This window comes from Camelina sativa, chromosome 2, assembly GCF_030686135.1.
Source record: "Camelina sativa cultivar CO46 ecotype springtype chromosome 2, ASM3068613v1".
Lineage (NCBI taxonomy): Eukaryota > Viridiplantae > Streptophyta > Magnoliopsida > Brassicales > Brassicaceae > Camelina > Camelina sativa.
In genome coordinates this window covers 14242524-14247311 of record NC_141881.1, presented here as the reverse complement: position 1 = coordinate 14247311, position 4788 = coordinate 14242524, and the positions used below count along the sequence as shown (strand labels likewise).

At 38.5% G+C, this 4788-nt stretch overlaps 1 pseudogene; it reads right to left on the bottom strand.

Annotated features, from left to right (window-relative positions):
• Positions 1-2235: 2235 nt before the first annotated feature.
• Positions 2236-2987, bottom strand: LOC147948592 (putative cysteine-rich receptor-like protein kinase 33 pseudogene; annotated as a pseudogene).
• Between the last annotated feature and the right edge of the window lie 1801 nt (positions 2988-4788).

The window sequence follows — 4788 nt, the reverse complement described above, 5'->3', positions numbered from 1 at the left end:
CCAAAACTATAGACATCAGACTTTATCGAGAATATGATATGTAGGAGGCCCAACATCCTCCAGTCCTCTATTAGTATCGAAGGAGAAAGAAAGGCCAAAGCCCGAGAAGTGAACTAGTAAAAGAAGAAGGATCGAGAAGCTTCAGGAAGGATTGTATTTGACTGAAGCATGAGTAATTAGGTTAAGTCATTGGGGTTAAGTAACATTACTATGGTTAAGAATAAGTCGGTGGGTTAGTGAGCTGTTAAGGGGAGATTTGCACATGGCCTTACGACATTGTCGTTTAAGATAAAGTTAGAAAGTAGTATAAATAAAGAAAGAAAGGTTAGGAGAGAGGTATCTGAAAAGTAGTCAAGAGATTGTAAGGTAGGAGGGGAGAAACTCCTTGTTTTTGTACACCGTTATCTATCAATAAAGATATACCTTTTATAAATCATTGTTCTTCTTAAGTCTTGCTAACCTATTCTTATCAATTTGGTATCTGAGCGTTCTTCCTGGCCACAATTCAAACCATGCCACCAAAGAAGATGGAGGAGTTAGAGAAAACTGTTGAACACCTTTAGAGAGATATCCAGAAAATTCCAGAGTTGGAGAACGACGTCAAGGAGATGAAAAAGCAACTCGATAAACTTGACGCCATGGAAAAACAAATGGGGAATGTGGATGTTTTGGAGCTCATACAGAAGCGCCTTTTCAGGGAAGAACACCGTTCGTGGGTCGTTGGGAAAGGACACGAGGAAGAAACTCAGGTTTCAGGAGTGGAGGTTAATGTAACGACCCGCTCCGGTGGACCGAGCTTGGTACAGTACCAGGGACGATAGTGGTACGGTACCAGGGTCGATAGCGGTACGGTACCAGGGTCGATAGCGGTACGGTACCAGGGTCGATAGCGGTACAGTACCAGGGTCGATAGCGGTACGATACCAGGTTTGATAGCGGTACGGTACAAGGGTCGATAGCGGTACGGTACTAGGGTCGATAGCGGTACAGTACCAGGGTCGATAGCGGTACGGTACCAGGGACGATAGCGGTACGGTACCAGTGACGATAGCGGTATAGTTGCAGTGACGATAGCGGTACGGTACCAGTGAAGGTAGCGGTACGGTACTAGTGCCAATAGAAATACAGTATCCAGTGCCGATTGCGGTACGATCGAAGGACGATATTTGGATGACAGCAGGGCGGTATCTGTGGTACATGCAGACACCGGCCATGAGTCCAATAGACTAAGGGGATCCGAATGGAAATGGAGAGTTCGAGACTACAAGTAGTGAACAGACGTTTGAACTGAAGAAACAGAATCCTTAGCCTCATGTAGATGATGCAGGCATGTAAGTTTCTGGATGAATTGGGAAGTTTCAGTACTTAGTCTAAGTCACAGTCCGAGTGATAGTGAGAGTGAGAGTGATAGTGAAGTGAGCACTGTAATATAAAGGTCGCATCGTTGAACGATGGATCGGGCCGATGGACAAGGCTGGATCGACTAGACTATGGGAGATTTGTGAGCTGTCAAGGGGAGATTTGCACATGGCCTAATGGCATTGTCGTTTAAGATAAGTATAAATAAAGATGAATTAGGGGAGAGGTATCTGAAAAGTAGTCAAAGGATTGTAAGGTAGGAGGGGAGAGACTCCTTATAATAAAACTCTTGCTTTTGTACACCGTTATCTATGAACAAAGAGATACTTTTAAAAATCATTATTCTTCTTAAGTTTTGCTAACCTATTCTTATCAGAATTGGCCATGCATCAAATACTCTGGAGAAATGTAGCCACTAGAAAGAAACAAAAAAGTCATAGAAAGAAACTGCAGATAGTTGTTGACAATGGCACTGGGTGAAGTATTCCTACTTATATGTCCCTTGACACATTATCATGGTGTTTTTCTAATTAAGCATGTATGGTTTATAAAGAAAACAAAAAGGCTGCGTAAAACACGAATCAACACACCTGGAGGATCAGTATTCTTCTTTCTGCAAACAAGTGCTACTACTACAACAGATAGCACAGAGAAGACTACTCCGGTGGAAACAACAATGACCACCATGACTCCCATTGAGATATTATTTTTGCTACCTGGGCGGCTGGGCATATAAGAATCCACAAAGGATTGTTTACAAAAAGAAAAAAATACATCATCCAGTGATTAAATTTGTTTCAAACCTTCCTCAAAATGTTGGTCAGCACTTAGCAGAATGGTACCTTTTTTTTGCAAGCTTTTTAGAATCATATCTATTCAGTCGGAGGATTTACCTGGTGGAGGTGGCAATTTATAAGCTCCGATGAAGGGATACATATCCCACCAGAAAAAACAGCTTGCATATGCAATAATACCTGATTGCATCTCACGGAAACCGTCTTCTTCATCATAACCACTAACACTCAGTTCCAGACATTTACTACAACCGGCTGGAGATAGATCTGGAGTGCACTTCATTGATGTGTATAAAGTCTCATTAGAAAAATATTCGCTCTTGTCATGGGGTTCATGTATCATTTTTGTTATTTGTCCCTTCCAATTGCTCTCAAACGGTCCTAAGTATGACCTGATTCTTTCTCTATTGTGCTCTGAGTAACGCGGATGGATAGAGAGTTTCTCAAAAATTTCGAAATGTTGGAATAACGTGCAAAGAAAAGGGTTATTATACAAGGCACCCATATAAACGCTTCGGTATGAGTGGGGCAATTTTGTAAAAACTGCTTAGCAGCGACCGTGATACAATCCGAGCAAACTGTTGGTTCAATCCCATTGATGCACATCCCCATTGCGTGTACTTGGTCAGGAACTTCGCCAATCGAGGAATAGTAGAAGCCGCCGTGATCTTTCACGTTAGAAGCAAGAGATATAAGGATGTGATTACGGTTGATATCATAAGTACCCCCGGGTTGAAAAACCCCCTTCTCGTTAATGCATTGTTGCGAAGAAACACCAGCAATTATACTTATGAGGACAAACCAGAAGATCAATAAGGAAATCTTCTTGGCCATTCTCACTTTTGTACAAATGTTTTTAGATTAGTATATATATATATGCATATCCCTTCACTTCATATCAGTTTAATAGCAATTGATTTATCTCTCTACAAGCTGCCAAATTTATATGTCCATGACATGATGAAAACGAAGTCAAAGCCACAGAGAAAGATCAGAGAGCCAATGATAAGAAAGAGGTGATGTGTTTTATGTTTATAAAAACAATGTCAAATATGTTGATGATGTCAGAGAGAGATGACCATATGATATATACCATTGGTTTCTTTAATAAGGATAGTCGGTAAATCTTGTCGAATCAATGATTCAATTCAGCCAATAGCTTTATAATGACAATAATTTGATACCTTCAATAGCATTCTTACAGAAAAATTTAACCAACAAATTAAGCTATTCAAAAAACCAAAATTAGTAACACTTTGACATTTTCAATTGCTATCTTATGATTATTACAGGAATACAAAACAATCTACAAGTACCATGTGGCCTTGTTGAAAAGTCATTCAACTTAAATGTCTGGAACCTACAAAGGAAACAGTTAAAAGACCCTAAATTTTGTAACGACACAAAAATTATTAGGCCTAATCTAAGCATGCCGAAACAATGTATAAAGCAAAACTGAGTACAGATTAATAAAGATTGACCTGACTGAATCCAAGTTTCGAACCCAACGGCAAGAAAATTACAGGCTAGTCGAAGCATCAAGGGTCAAGACCAATTTTGGACAATGTCGGACAATATTACAAGTCAATTCCCATGGCATACGTCTGGTTATGGGAGTTAGGAAAACTCCATCACACGCTTTCTATTGATACAATCTGAGCACACACACCTCCACTCGATACGGGTGGACCTATTAACCACTCGAAGCCATAAAAGAATAGTGACATTGGAAGCTTCTACTAGAACTAATTGGAACGGAAGAAGCTCTACAGTGTAAAATAAAAAGGCTTCTTCTTCGATCCTCAAGCGTAACAAATATCTGAATCGTGAAACCCTAAATCGACACTTGGCTGGTGTCGGTCGACACCTCCTTTCCAGCGAGACTATGTTTGCTTGATGGTTTGTTTGCTTTGTTTGTTGATTGTTTTAGACTTTAGTATATCAGTTGCTTGCGTGTATAGTCCAGTAGATGGGAGGATTGCCTCACTGAGTGTTTATAAAATACTCATGCATCTCAATTTGTGTTTGTGGTGCAGGTAAAGCCAAAGTGTGATCGTGGAATCAATGCAATGAAGAGGAGGATGTTCTAGGGACTCGATTGGTTGTTGTCTTGCATTGCTAGTTTACTAGAGTTGGGTCATTAGAACATTGCTAGGTTGCTGGTTTTATGTTTTCTGCTGTTTGGTTATTGGATAATTGCTATGTTTTAATATTGGTTATTTATTATAGGATAATTATTGGATATTGTTATGGTTTCTGTTATCCGATGTTGTGTTATTGTGGTTAGTTGGCTAGTGGGTATGCAACTAGTTGTAGAGTATTTATTATTATTATTATTATTATTAATATTATTATTATTATTATTATTATTATTATTATTATTATTATTATTATTATTATTATTATTATTATTATTATTATTATTATTATTATTATTATTATTATTATTATTATTATTATTATTATTATTATTATTATTATTATTATTATTATTATTATTATTATTATTATTATTAATAAAAAAAAACAGATCGGGTTGTTTCTGTAACATCCGCGAACCAAAAATTGGTTTTTGGGGATGGGTGTCGATCGACACCAAGGGGGTGTCGGTCGACACCACTTATTTCCGGTTCGA